Consider the following 16094-nt stretch of genomic DNA (forward strand, 5'->3'; position numbering starts at 1 on the left):
AAACTGATACAACAAGATGAGAAATATTAAAAACACCATTTAAAAAAAAAAGATTATTCTTCTTTCTTGAAAAGATTAGACTTATATTGGTCTTTCGCAAAGAACTAGAATTTTAGTCATCTTTTAAAAGGTCAAATGATGTCCAAACATGGTTATTTTAAAATCATTTGAAAGTTATTAAATATTCTTTCTAACATGCCCAAAATCGTTTCGGTTTGACCTGCATACTGAGATGGTTACGAGAATGGAATTACTGATGCATTTTCAAATAATGATTGTTGTTTTAGGCTCATTTTTGAAAGGTTAAATGTCTTTAAATAAGTTGATTCCAAAGTCACTTGAAAGATTATCGAATTAGCTTTACAACGAGCATAAGATCACTTTGATCCAACCTACAATGAGTGAGTAAGCCTGTTTCCTTGGGAATATGCGATGGATAGTATAAACCACAATCTAGGCATTATTCAATTTGCGATGAGAACTTTAGGCCCACTTTTGAAAGGTTAAACGGTCTTCAAATAAGCTGATTCTAAAGTCATTTGAAAGTTCATTGAAATACTTTCTAACAAGCTAGCACAAGATCACCCTGGTTCGGCATGTAACAAGGGAGGTATTATCTTTTTTGTGGAACCATGCGATGCATTGTTCAAACCGCGATTGTTGTTTTGTTCAAATTATGATTAGGACTTTGGACTAACTTTTGAAATATTAAATAGTCTCCAAATGAGCTGATTACAAAGTCATCTGAAAGTTCGTCGAATTATCTTTTCCAACGAATATAAGATCACCCCGATCTGACTTGTAACAAGAGAGTTACGACCATTTTCATGGGTCCGCATGATGGATTTGTCCAAACTATGATAATTGTTTCATCCAAATTGTAATTTGGACTTTAGGCCCACTTTGATAAGGTCAAACGGTCCATAAACGAGCCAATTCTAAAGTCATTTAAAAGTTTGTTGAATTATCTTTCCAATGAGCACAAGATCACCCTAATCTGACATGTAATGAGAAATTTATGACCATTTTTATGAGATCATGCTATACTGGGAAAATAATGAATGCGATTTGATTTCTACGATCGAGATTTTCTACAGTTTCTATTTGGTTTCCAAGATAGAAATTTGGAGTCCATATTGCAATCGTGGAAATAGCAGTCATCCAAATCGTAGATTTTTCTGTTATTGTTGTTTTTCTAACATGGCATAGTCTTATGAAACAGTTATAACTCCCTTGTTACAGGTCAAATCAAAGTGATCTTGCACTCATTTGAAAGATAATTTGAAGAACTTTCATATGGATTTAGAATAAGCTCATTTGGAGACAGTTTCACTTGTCAAATTTTGATGTAGGAAAGGACGTGAGGTCGAGCACCGTCTTTCTCAAGGGGATAATTGTTCTAAATCCACGGAACTTCTCTGGACTCCTCATAGAGACGCCTTGAATCCACGAGGAAAAGAACAAAAAAATAGAGAATTTGATTAATGAATGAATTATCTAATGTGTCCCCTTACACCATTAATAAAGAAAAAATAAACTAAAATTTGTAATTACCAAAAATAGCAAAACTCTAACTATAATAAAAATCCTAATTCTAATAAAACTCTTCTAAAGCCTAGTTCCTAAAAATAAAAATTCCAAACAAACTTTTGCTAAAAGAGTCCTAGCATAATTAGAAGTTATTTCTAAAAATGAAGAAAATCTAAAACTCTAAAAATAAAAAAAAATAAAAAAATTCAAAATTACTAAAAACAGTATTTTTTCCTAAAAATCCGTTTTTGAGTTGAAAGGTCGCGTCTTCTAACGGAACGGACAGATGTGACCCACTTTATGGGTCAGTTCACCTCAGGTGGTTTGTTTCAATAAAGATTGATAGGTTGTGTGCCTTGTAACGATACCTGGATCAAAAGTTACGGTCAATTTACGGACCACCTTCTTTTGGCCCAACCATGCTAGGAATGTATCTGTGACACGTTCTACATCAAAATTGGGCTTAAATTATATATTACAATTTGGATAAAACAACGATTGTGGTTTAGATAGTGCATTATGTGGTCCCATGAAAAGGATCATTATAGCTAGCCTCCTTATAGGTTGGATTAGTGCAATCTTATACTCACTGTAAAAATAATTCATCGAACTTTCTAATTGCTTTAGAATTAATTCATTTGGAGATGGTTTGACCTTTAAAATATGGGCCCAAATTCCTGATTGTGATTTAAACAAAATAGCACCGTGGTTTGGACAATCTATCATGCGATTTTATGAGAACGGTCATAACTCCATTGTTACAAGTCAAATTAGAGTAATCTTATTCTTATTGGAAAGATAAATAAATGAAATTTCAAATGGCTTTGGAATAAATTCATTTGGAGACCGTTTGACTTTTCAGAGTGGGGTCAAAGTCCTGATCACAATTTGGGCAATGCCTTAGATTGTGGTTTGGACTATGCATCGCGTGGTCCCAAGGAAACGGTAATAACTCACTTGTAACAAGTTAGATTGGTGTGATCTTTTAGTCATTAAAATGATAATTTGATGATATTTAAAATGGCTTTGAAATTATCTCATTTAGAGACTATCTGATCTTCTAAAACTGGGCCTAAAACAACAATTGTGGTTTGAGCAATGCATTAAGCAGTCCCACGAAAATGCTTATAAATTTCTTGTTATAGGTCGAATTGAGACGATCTTTATCTCATTGGAAAGATAATTCAACAAACTCTTGAATGGCTTTAAAATCATCTCATTTGTACATACTTTGACCTTTAAAAGTGAGCAAAAAGTGAAGTTTTTGCAAAAAGGAAAAAAAAAATCTAAGCCTTATCTTTTGAAAAAAGAAGAAGAATATATTATTTAAAAGTAGAGTTTTTAATATCTTTCATCGCCTTATATTAGTTTTTTTTTGGATGAACCTGTCTAAGTATAATCTGTGTAGAAAGAATGAGAACTCATGTTCTAGAAGTGTAGTTTTCTTTTATCTTTTTTCTTCCATTTTATCTATTTCTTGGCAAAAGATTCATTTTAAGCAAAAATCTATTAAAAAAGAAGAACCCATCTTTTAAAGGTGGAATATGTTTTTAATTTTTTTCCAATAAAAAGAAAAAAATTATTTTCCGATATGAGAGTTTTTGCCAAAGAATTTATTATAGAATACTAAAGGGTAGAAGTGCACAAAAAAGTAAAAAACAATGATTATGAGCATTTTAATTCCAGAAAAAACAAAAAAAAGTACCCTCCAATATTGTGTGTGTGTGTGTTTATATATATATATATATATAGAGAGAGAGAGAGAGAGAGAGAGAGAGAGAGAGAGAGAGGATTGGTCTCTTGCGCACTAGACCGTAAATAAGCTATCTAGGGTCAGGTTTGTTAACCCATTCAGGTGGGCCTTTTTTGAGAACTCATTATACGTGATGTGACTCCAAAATCTGAACTGTCCACGTGAAGTAGCACCTCATTAAACCCCCCCGGGCCTAATATTTACTTTGATCCAAAACTTTAGTGGGCCATGAGAAATGAAAATAGTTTCCTCCCTTAATTTACATTTCTCTTTGCTATGGCCCATCAGAATTTTAGATCAAGGTGCGCATGTGCGTAGGCGCGCATGTGAGCATGACTATATGTAACATTCCAAATTTTCATAGCCCGAGTACATACTCGTGCTCGAGAATTCTGGGTGTTAATAAAGTAATAATTTAATCCTTTAAAATGATACATTATTTTTTTTTTGTTTAGATCACATCCAGTTACCTTTATAAAGGTACACATTCATAAGAACAAAATTATATGTGCTTATTATTTTATCAAGACGTAAAATTCAGCTAACCATCTAATTCCCTCTCAAGTGGGAGTTTATTACATTATTCAAAGTGTGCAGCAGAAAGAAAATAAAACTAAACATAAAGTTATCTCCTCCTTTATTTAGAATAATCTTCCGTATGGAGATCGCCATCTGTATCTTCAATCTGTAAATCACCTGCATTATCTGCATGTTGGAGAGGGTCAATGCCCTACTCGTAGTGATGGTTATCCTTTAAGATTAACAATAATTCAAGAGTGGTATCAGTATGTGCAAGTAAAATATGTATGAATTCATGCTTAGTAAAGTGTGTGTGGTCTATCATACATAGTGATCATCACAATATGGAATATAATTCATATAAAATTTGGCTCGCCCCACTCCCATACTACAGAGATTCGTCGGCATGTTTAACGCTATTGTGGATTTACGTGAACACCTCAAGACGACACAACACACGGATGGATGAGTTACGTGACACGATTTGTTCATATAGTAAATATTTGCGACATTCAATTCCGGAAGTGATGTAACACGCATTATGGATTACTTACATTGATTTGTGCTCCATTACCCAAAATCAATGGAATTACACATTGACCAAAAGAGTCACTACCCAGAGCATATTATGTCCACGACAAAATATATAAACCACTAAATATGAAGCCTATAACACATCACTTGCATCAATAGAGAAATAAGTCGAACCATAAGGGTTTTAAAATTCCAAGACACATACCCTAACCATAAAGGGAGGTAGCACAAGGCTAACCTAATAAAGGAGAAAAGTAGTATTAAACTATCTCAATAAAAGAGGAGTAGCAAATAGGTTAACTCAACAAAAATAAGGGGTGAAGAGCAAAAGGCCAACTCAATATAGAGTGGAAGCACGCGTCGTTCTTAAAATTGGAAAAGGGCAAGGCTTGTATTCATCACCCCACATAAATTCATAAAAATCACGCATAATTAAAATCATACCTTAACCATAATTCTCAAAAGGATAAATAATTAATAATGGTAAATCAATCAATTGCATGAAAAATCACAATAATACGAAAGTATACAAAAACAAGATAAATCATATCAACTTAAATTAGTGTAAGATTTAAAGGAATCCCTCACATTACCCTTAAATTTAAACCCTAAGTAGATATTCATATAGGAAATCTTCTATATGAATCATGACATCGCTTGAGCAAGAGGGAGATACCACACATGTAGAGGAGGAAGAGGATGATGGGCATCTAGGCGTCTCTCTTCTTTCTCTCTCTCTCTCTCTCTCTCTCTCTCTTTCCCTCTCTCTCTTCTCCTTAGACGTTGGGAGTGTTGGCGTGTGAGTAGAGAAGGGCATGCAATCCCCTTTTACAAAAGAAGCGGGCATGTGAGAGGGGTCTGTCATATCCCACTTGGATTGAGTTTCTCCAATTTGACATTTTCAGGCAATCTTTCTTTAAATGTAATTCATCAAATGTATCGGAGTTATCGAATAGAGTTGGAGTATATGATTTTCTTGATGATCTGAAATTTAGATTGACCTATCTTGAAAATTCTCCTAACAAGTGCCAAAACGAACTTGATCTCAATTAACAATCCACACTTAATGATCAGGACCCAATTTTGGGAGAAATGTGTAATCAGGATAGGCAAACAGTTGGAAAAAAATTGGTGGTTGATTGATAGTGGAAAAAGCCTAAATATAAAATTTCACCTTTTGTACTAAAATGAAGGATCTGGCTTCAACATTTAATGGTGTAGGATCATATATCAGGGTCTAAATTTTGTATAAACTGGTAGTCATATGATATCAAAGTGTGGTCCAAATTTGAGTTACGATGGATGACAAGAAGTGATTAAATCAAAAGATCCAGATTTATAAGGAGTTGGTAAGCCTCGAAGGATAACTTGGTCCATAATATGGACAATCCAAGTCATTCATATGAAGGAAAATATTCTACTACGACTACCCATGAGGTTCCTTCACTCTATGGACACCAAAATCAAAGGTTACGGGGCTAATTTGTCAATTGGACCACTTTTACAATGATCTAAGGTCTGAAATTCAACGAATATGGTTAATTGATGATAAATAGGCATATTATAAAATTTCACATGAAACGGATCATGAGAACTATGTGATCTAGAATTCAAGGGTCTAGGTTAATGACATTTTTGTAATTAGTATGGATATAAGAGTTTAGGGAAATCTAATGATTCTACATGGTTATAGGCATGTTTCTAACTGATTCTTATAAAAGAACTTATATCTAAATCATTATGAATAAAGAGTTATTTACCAAATTAATTAGGGAATGTACATATATCAAACCACATAATGGATGGTCAGATGACATGTTAAAAAGTAGTAAAACTTGACGGTTAGTACTCTGACCATGTATGCAGGTGGATGTACGGTTAGTTTCATAAATAGATGAACACAAAGTGGGTTTTTAGAGTGATCGAGAGGTAGAACATGTATATCGTTAGATTAAAGTAACTTGTTTACATGTGTAAGTTCCTCAGATTGTAGTTTTGGTAATGGGTTAAGCATATTCTTAGATGGTGAATAAGATGAAGGGACCAGAATCTTTATTTAATATGTGTACGAGTGGATGCTAAGATTAAAGCTGGGCATCGGACCGAGTTAGATCGGATTGGGTCCAACTCGACTCGGTCCGAATTCTACATGGCCTAACCTGAACTTGAACCGATCCGGGACCAAGTCCCGATCATCTGATTCAAACCAATCTGAACCCCTGCTGGCTTGAACCAATCCGAGTTCGACTCGGTCAGGAAAACAAAGTCAGATCAAATTGGGCAAGGTTCGAATCGGTCATTTTTTTTTGAAAAAATTAAGAAGATTGCAAATTCGGGAGATGTTTATGTTTTACAAGCATTTTCCCATCAAGAAGATTGCAAATTCGAGAAGCAAGCGGGGAATTGGAGTGGACATGGGTGATGAAGTTGGTATGGGTGTTTGATCCTCGAAGCACGCGGCCTCGTCGTAGGCCTAGGCAGCTTCTTCCACGGTCTTGAATGTGCCCAACCACATTCTTATCTTTTGTGTTGTACCCTTAATCTCAGCCACCCATCTCTCTGAAGGTCTCTGCCTTACACCAACAAACTTGTTTATATTGTTGCTGCTTCTGTTTCTTCCTTTGAATTTACTGCCTTTAGTTACTGCATTCTGTTGTTGTTGGAAGTGGAGTTCCATGGAAGATGTGCTTTGGGAGAATTTAATTGAGAGAGAGAGATGGATGAAGTTTATTGGTTTAAGAAAGAAAGGGAGATTGAGGCTTTATTGGTATCATGGGAGTGGAGAGGTCATTCTTTTCTCTTTGTTTGGTTGCTAATAGGAATTGAAGGCATTGAAGAATGGCTGAGTTTCCCATAGGAAGTTGAATAAAACACATGTACTTTCTCATATGAAAGCATTTTTTTTAAAAATGTGTTCCTACTGTTTGTTTCTTGGTTATTGTGTGAGGATTGTTAACATAGACCTATTTATACATCCCTTTGTCTTTGTTTTTACTTGTGCAGTTTGTTTTATCTGTTATGAGGCAATAACAATCTCAACCATGCTTGACAAAATACCATATGTGCAAGTGTTGGTCTCCATTGCACATAACTAAACCATCTAAGTCTAGTTTCCCTCATCTTATTACCTATTGGTGCTACTCCTAAATTCCCTTGGATGCAAATCATTTCTAATTCTATCCCCACTCATCCATCTCAACATCCTCATTTCAGCTAAACCCATCCTATGAACATGTTGTTCCTCATCTACCCCACATTCTGACCCATAATGCATGGCTGGTCTTATAGACATCCTATAAAATTTCTCTTGCAAATTGAGTGGTACATGACAATCACTTTGCATATTGTGGCCCACCAAGGAGTAAAACTGCCTGACTTTTGAGGCAAAATATCTAGGAATATTCCCAACCAGATGGAAAGCTCAGATCTCACACACATGCCACAGATTAGACGTGCAAGGATCCCATGCTTATGTGTTTTTGAATTTTGTTTTCCTTCTCCTATCTTTTGCTTTTGCTATGTTTGAAAGAGAATACTCTCAAAATGAATTCAATTTCTATGGAAATCAATATTACAACTGTTTGTGTGAAAAGTATGGAAATGTGGAATTCAATTTTCATTTCCAAGGTTTGGCACAAAACATACGGATACATCCTCTCTCTCAACCGGTTTGGTTGCGACAAATACCATGAAATTTCATGACTAATTAGTCTAATTTGGTGCAGATTTTCATGAAATTTGGTGCAACCAAACACACTTTAATCTAAATTTTAAAAAATAATAAAAAAAAGAAAGAAAGAAAGAAAAAGAAAAAGATTAGGCCAGAAAAGCAGAGAAAGGAAGAGTAGCATCCAAACGAAAGAACATTCTTCACTTCAAAGAAAAGCAATAATTTAAAAAGACTCCAAGAATTCAAAATTTTTACTAACAAAAAGAGGGAACTTATGATACTCAGGCCCAGCAACCGTAATGCCCACTCGATAAGTGGATATGGCTTATTTTTGCACAAGGTGATCCTTGTCGTATTAGATGGGTTAGATTTTAGAAGTTATTCACTTGGGGGATGTGTCTAACCAGTCGATCTTGAGACTTCTTTTAAAATATTAGTAAAAGCAAAAATTAAAAGCCTTAATGTATATCTAACATGCCATGTAAAGTTTTATGTAACAAAATGTATAGTTTCATGAAAATCTAACATGCACATTCTGACATAAAATTAAAAAAGAAAATAAACCATAACCAAAATCAAAAGTAAATAAACCTAACATGCACATACTGACATATAGATTAGATAAAACTTTCATACATTCAATACCCTCTATATGATGAATGCCTTTGTGGCATGTAACTAAATGAATCTTGTCCGTAATAGTAACCCCCTCCTCCACCTCCACCTTCATCGCCAGATTCATCCTTCGGTTCTCATTTTACTGATTTAACTACAGGAGAACTGTTGGGCGACTCCGAGCTGGATGTGTTCAAAAAACGGTCGTTCACCTCTGTTGAATCAGATGGTGGGGATGCCTTCCCATCATCCTCATTCACAGATGCAAGAAGTTTTTTTGGACGTTTTTTATGATCCGATTTGTACGAGATTCCCAACCACCTATAAAATGCTTTAAGACTTTTAAAAAACTTTGATGGTTTACTCATGCCTACTTCAACATCATGTTGTCTCGAAGATGGATGTTGTCGTCTGGTACTTCTTAATCTAGATGCCATTTGTAAGATTTCTTTAACCACCTCTTTATAATCGCGTTCTTCTTGTTCTCTTAAAATTCTCTCTTGTTCTTCTTCTCTACTAATTGTGGAAGGCCTGGAACCAGAGCCAAAGGTAGTTTCTCTGCTTAACCCTTCTTCATTTTTAATAGGCCTACTTCTATATATTCTTTGGTTAGTTGTATTGGTTGTAGTTGTAGGGTGAGTGGTGCAGGAAGTCTTTGTATTTGAGTCGAGAATGACTCTAAATAAATCTCGGACTTCCTGAGGAGCTTTGCTATATGGTGCAGTGTCTCCTCCCCAATAAGCCAAATGTAATTTGAGCCAATTTGTTTTCTTGACAAATTATTTTCCACACAACTTATATTTCAATTTCCATCCTGGGAGTAAACTTGTAACGCCCTGAAAATCGGAGGTTGAGCATAGGCTCAACTCCCGAGTTCTAACACATCACTTATGCAACATAGATAATGATGATTAAATGTTGTCCATATTAGTGCATTAAACATGAGCGGGATTATACCAAAATGACATATCATACTCCAAAGATAGTTAAATTATGCAAGCGGAAGACTGTGATAAGTATATAAGGTATAAAGTGATTTTAAGTCTCCCAAGTATGATCATGTTACCAGGTCAAATAATTAAAGGTACAATTCCAAAATATACAAAAGGTGTAATGTCATTTAGTCAACATCCCAGAAATCCTCGTTGATCAGGACACGACTCACATGAATCCACTCGAAAACTGCATAAAGGAGAATGCCTCCTCATCATCCTCGAAGTCTGGCTCCACCTCGTAGTCTTCGCCATCACCTGTAGCTAAGACAGAGTTTGGTTGGTGTTTAAAACACCGTCCCAGAACGTGGGAGTGAGTGATCAACTCAGTGGAGCTATAGAGCAAAGGTTAACATGTTATCAATTCAGTCACGCAGTAATGATAAGTAATACAATCAAGCATCCCTAAGTACTCTGATTAGTGCAAGAATAGTATGTATTAATGATGCATGCCCTCACCTGCACTTCCTCTGCGAACTTCATCTCACGGTCGTGGCATGCAGGTACTTCCTCAGTGCTCAACTCCAACGCTAAAGGCACATGTAATGCGGTGCATGACCGTGATTACCGAGTTCTTATTAAACCTTTTCATACAACATGATTGGGAAACCAAGGTACCTCCCTTATATCAATTTCCAAATAATGATCCATCCTAGGTCGTCAGTTCTAATAAATCTCATACGATATTGCGATTCTATGTCACTATAAAGGGCTTGTGACCTAATCAGTGTAGGCCTAGTTTATACTCTAGTTGCTACGGAAAGGCTCGATGCCTCAGTGCAGTCTTAGAGTATGCTCGAGGTCACTACGAATGGCTCGTCACCTAGTTGTAGGCAGACAGCTCGAATATAGTGTCTCATACCACCATATTCGGCTCACGAGGCGGTGTTGCTCACTGTTCATATAGGGAGGCTCGTCACCCCAGTATAGGCCAACAGTATGACCATGGTGTCCCATACTACCATGTTCGGCTCATGAGTCTTAGCGGATCGAGGTACCAAGGTTAACGGGATTTCCACTGGTGAGTTTGGTACCTTAGGTTTAAGCAGTAGCGTCCATACATGGTGAACATTCATCGGGTCAATCGAGTTACTTGACAAGCTCGGCTGGTACGAGCATACGTCGAGCCGATCGACATGGAGTGCACAAGAACTCCGCGTAACCTAACTACTGCCGACTAGCAGCGTATGACTCGAATTCATCGGGCATGTCTATCATGGCTAAGTAGTATGGCCACCTATCGTAAACCATTACCGATTGTCTGGACTACGTCGTAGTCCCAATCACATTCCAAAGATAGCATTCACATATAGTAATCCAAAATAGTATGTGATAATAGAAATCAGATATAAATTGTACTTGAGTAATTTAATAAACACATACTAGTATCATACATAGACATTTCATCCATACTGCACATAATAGTATGATAGGTTTATGTAAAGGATAATATAATCATAGTTAAAGGGATTGAGAATCCTATCCCAACACCCTCATTACATATATTTAAACAAGTATTTTCACATTCAGGCATTTCATCAAACACTTAGACTACACATATAACATACATGTAGTAACTTAGTTAAAACACATATTATAGCAAATCCTTTCACAAAGGAGATGCCATGTATACAACGATCATGCATTTACAATCAATAATCATGGCAAGCACGAATCATAATTCCATATTCATTCCAGCATATCAACAAACACATGGATTTCACTATATTCAACATAGTTCATATATATGTGTAAAGTGCGGGAAACATTGTTTCTAAGCATGTGATAGCAATCAAGTCAGTCATAAATCATTAACTGACATTAAAAGTCTTGAAAACCATAACCTAAACACTTATAGTCTGCACCTTTCACTGGTAGGCTCGTAACGAACTCAGTTTAAAGGCTAAGTTTTTGTCTACGACACCACAACAACCTATAATAGGGAATATGTTAGTTATTCCACCATTTACACTATTGAAAACCCTAAAACAAATTAAGGTTAGGTTTTCTTACCTAAGAACGGAATCGGAATCATCGGAAAAGCAATACAGGAATGGTGGATTAGCACGTGGAGTAATGAGATTGAATCCCAAGAAGAAACGCCGACTCTCTCTCACTTTCTATCTCTTTCCTTCTCTTTTCTCTCTTCTCTCTCTTAGGATTTTTCAAATTCGTATGGAATGAGAGAGAGAGAGAGAGTTTAACACCCTTATATAGGCCGAGGATTGATGGAAATGGCCCCAGGGCCATAGTATACTTAGGTTATAACCAAAAGTCCGTTGTTTTGGTCCAACAGAGCTGTTTTGGAGGCCCCTTTTCTGGATGCGGTCGGACTTAAGCTTCCTGACATTGGATTTAGGTCGAACTAAGTTTTCGGTCCGATCGGATTTACAGATCGGCCGTAGCGGACCAGTTTCAGTTCAACAGTCACCGATACTCGATCAGGGCCACAAGTACACTGACATGTGTTAGAAATTTTTCCTGATCCAAGGGTGTAATTAGGTCAGATTCCAATGGTCTAAATCCTTAGATTTAACGTGCAAGTGAAATGACTCAATTTACTTAAGTCCCAGTTCATTTCCTAAAGATATTCGCGTTTCTCACATACTTCGCTCTGGGCTCAAGTTGTGTGTTTTTGGGTATCATTAGGACTTAATTTTTGAGATATTTATTGATTCCAATAAAGCGGTCATAACCGTATGGTTTCGCAGTAATCGAACTTTTAACGCGCAGTCCTAGTCCGATACAATGTTTCAATGCGCTCCCGAGAGCAACTGTGTTTTGGGATGGATCCTATGTTTTTAGGTAATATAGAATTAGCGGTTCTACTCATTTTAGGTATTGTAGTTCATATTTAAAGTGGTTCAAGCTAATTCACTTTAGTACTTAACTAAATTATGCCCTAATTACGACAGAATATGGTCCTAGAGCAGTTCTATCCCCCTTTCTGGTACTTTTAATTAGTATATTATTTTAATTATTTTTTTAATATTTCTTCATCAAGTCTACTTCATCTCTACCAAATTTATTATATTTCATGTTGTAAAAAAATTCTAAAAATTCTAGAAGCAGCAGCTGTCCAAACTAATAATTTTTTTAGACAGTTGTTACAATGACCTATATTTAAGTATATTAAAATTTTAATTATATTTTTCATTTATTTTTATATGAAACTAGACTTATCAAGTTTCAATTTAGCATTTGAATCACCTAAATTGGAGTTATAACGAGAGAGATATGACTTTTCGAAGTCGGATGAAAAATTGTAGAAAATGGGGCAGAAAATGGGCCGCCCGGCCCGTTGTGGCCTGACAGGCCCGGACGAACCGGGGTGCCCCACGGTCAGCACGGTGCCACCGCGGTCCGCTGGACTGTGGGTGGGGTGCCGCCTCGGTCCGCTGTCCTATCTGGTGGTGGTTTGGCCACCCGATATTTGAAACGGGTGTATTTTACAGCTCGAAATGAGTTATTCGACGTGCAATATATGATTTTAGGGTAGGAGCAGCTGTTCTATCCAAATAACCGATTTATTTCATGATATTATGAAAGGTTAATGGTCAAAACCATATTTTATTTATTTATTTACTATTTATAGTAACTTTTAGTTTAAGTATTGTTCTTCATCACCTAAACTTTAGGATTTATGTCTAATATGAAAGTACTTAGAAAAAGTTGAAGAATAAGGTGGTGAAAGGTAAGATTTTGAAGGAAATGGGTTAAAAAGTGATTTTAGACTTTGGAATTGAGTTCTGAGAAGTTAATAAGGTGTTATGATCGACTCATTGCTTAAGGACGCCTAACTCCAAGTTGGCAAAAAATCCGGGGTATTACAAAACTTGGACTCCATAATCTCTAATATCCGTCGATGCATCATCTTCCGATGATATACCTAGTGTATATCTGGTTAGGTTATAATTAAAAAAAAAGTTAAAGTCATGAATAAACGTAATTACCCAACATAACTAATTGAATAATACAAATAAAGAAAGAGAAATATCCATCTACTCAATATAACTGTTAAAACAAAATAACAAATATCACAATATAACAGAAATAGAAGGCATTAAAATCATATTGCAGCTACAGGTACTGTTTCATCTATCTTGTCATTCTCCTCTTCATTGAACTCCTCATCAACAGAGTTCTCTTTCCCCCATATCAGATGCAGCCAATCCTGAGTACAAATGAGTGCTTCAACTATTCAGGTGTAAGTGAGCTTCTATACTTGGATACGACCCTACTCCTCGTACTAAAAGCAGATTCTGAAGCCACAGTTGAAATTGGAATTGATAATGTCTCATACCATTAACGAGAGCATAGGGTAATGTAAATTACCAGATCTCGTCCTTCACCAGTCTAAAACATCAAAATCATCGCCTTTGAATTTTACAAGTAGAGGTTCCTCCTTGATATAGTCTTGAAGTTCTGATCTAGGAGTTAATATTTGAGTCCCTTTCCATTGTACCACGTTAGACATGAAATCATCTAATGTTTCTTCTTGCGGTTCATTAACTGTAAAACTAGAACCCACATGAGGAGATTATTCTTTTGTGGTGCACATACAGAAATTGTACAATTCACTAACTGCATTAGAAATCTTTACAGCCTCGGCAACACCCCATCATACCGTACAACTTACTACATATGAAATCAACCGTAATCATCTTGTATCGGGGATCAAGAACGACTGCAACAGCCATTACCAGACTACACTCAGACCAATACTTATCAAACTTTACTTGCATAACCATGATCATTAAGTGTAAAAAGTCTAGTCCACTAATGCTTTTGCGCAAGGCATATTTTACCTTCCAAAGTTCAAACAAAAATATATTTATTGTTGGATACTTACTGCCCAAAAATTTGTTCATACTGTTGTAAAAAACTAAAAGGAACTTACGAATTGATTCAACTCTTGACCAATCATCTTCAGAAGGCAGCCAAATATATGCACTATCATGCACAACATAGTAAGAGAATGCAAGTCTCAAATCTATCGCTGAATCCAACATTTTCAAAGTTGAATTCCAACGTATCGTGACGTCCAACTTCATTGTTTTTTGAGTTAACAAATTCAACTGCTTTACGATCTCATTCCATATATGTAATCTTGAAGGTGACCTCCGTATATACTTCACACTCTCTCTTATATTTTATATCATGGGATCGATTATTTTAAGGCCATCTTGTACAATTAAGTCTAGGATATGGGCACAACACTTAACATGAAATATGTTTCCACCAAAATACAGCTGGTTAGTGGACCTAAACTAGTCGTGCAAATTTGTTATCATGCTATCATTTGCAGAGGCATTGTTTAGAGTTATTGTGGAGATCTTCTTCTCAATTCCTCACTCCATAAGACATCTATTTATGTAGTATGAAATCATCAAACTATTATGAGGAGGCACAAGATAATGAAAGTTTATTATTCTCTTACAAAGCCTTCATTCGGTATTAACGTAGTGAGTAGTTAGTGACATATACCCCTTTTGTTGATTGGATGTCATCCACAAATATGATGCCAGGCTAATTCGAAAAATCGTTTCCAACTTTCCTATTAACTTGACCTTTTTGCTTTCATACATCTTTATACACACCCTCTTTATTATTATATGCAAGGCCTTCTCGTATCTGGGGTTAAGGCATCTGACTAGTTCAACAAAAGCAGGACTCTCTACCATATGAAATGGTCTTTCATCTGTAATATCTGTAATAATTAACTTGACCGTCAACTCATTCACCAGCTCTTTGTCATACTTGTAGATGGACATCGACGGACCCACTGCAGATTGCGCAAATGAAAATGTTTGTTGCCCTGCCGCACTTCTCACTTTTTTTAATAATACTTTAAAATATGTTTCTTCAAAGTTGTGGTCGAACCATCTAATTGCTTAGCATACTGAGTCTTGCAGTACTTGCATTATATCTTCACGGTACCGTTCTTTAGGGTTACTTCTTCAAAATCATCCTACACTACCAATCTTTTTTTCATTTTTCCCCCAACATGTGACGATGTGCTTGTGGTACTAGCATCAACGACGGGCACCTCTTCATGTTCAAGACCTAATCCTTCATCTTCAAGGATAATTGGTGATGTAATTGACCAACCGCCCTGGGTATCGGAAAGACCCTTACTTTCCATCTGATAGTTGAAATATACTAAATCATATTAGTATTAGCAATATAATGCTAACGGAGTTATACTAAATCCTAAATTAATTACCCATCTAAGGTTGGATAGATCGTAATATTTTCATATTCTCATTTAAACGTTTACACCAAAAATCCGGTAGCATCTCCCCATACCTTTCCAAATAAGTTAATCTTATGTTACATTTCGATGCTAAATATCTAAAGCAATGTGAAGATATTTGGCATTGGATACGAAACAGAAGAAACATATCCAGAGAGAAGTGAGGAGATGGACCGCGGATCAGGCATGAACATTTAAATAGATTATATGAAAGTATACTATCTA

Source organism: Magnolia sinica, chromosome 7 (assembly GCF_029962835.1).
Source record: "Magnolia sinica isolate HGM2019 chromosome 7, MsV1, whole genome shotgun sequence".
Taxonomy (NCBI): domain Eukaryota; kingdom Viridiplantae; phylum Streptophyta; class Magnoliopsida; order Magnoliales; family Magnoliaceae; genus Magnolia; species Magnolia sinica.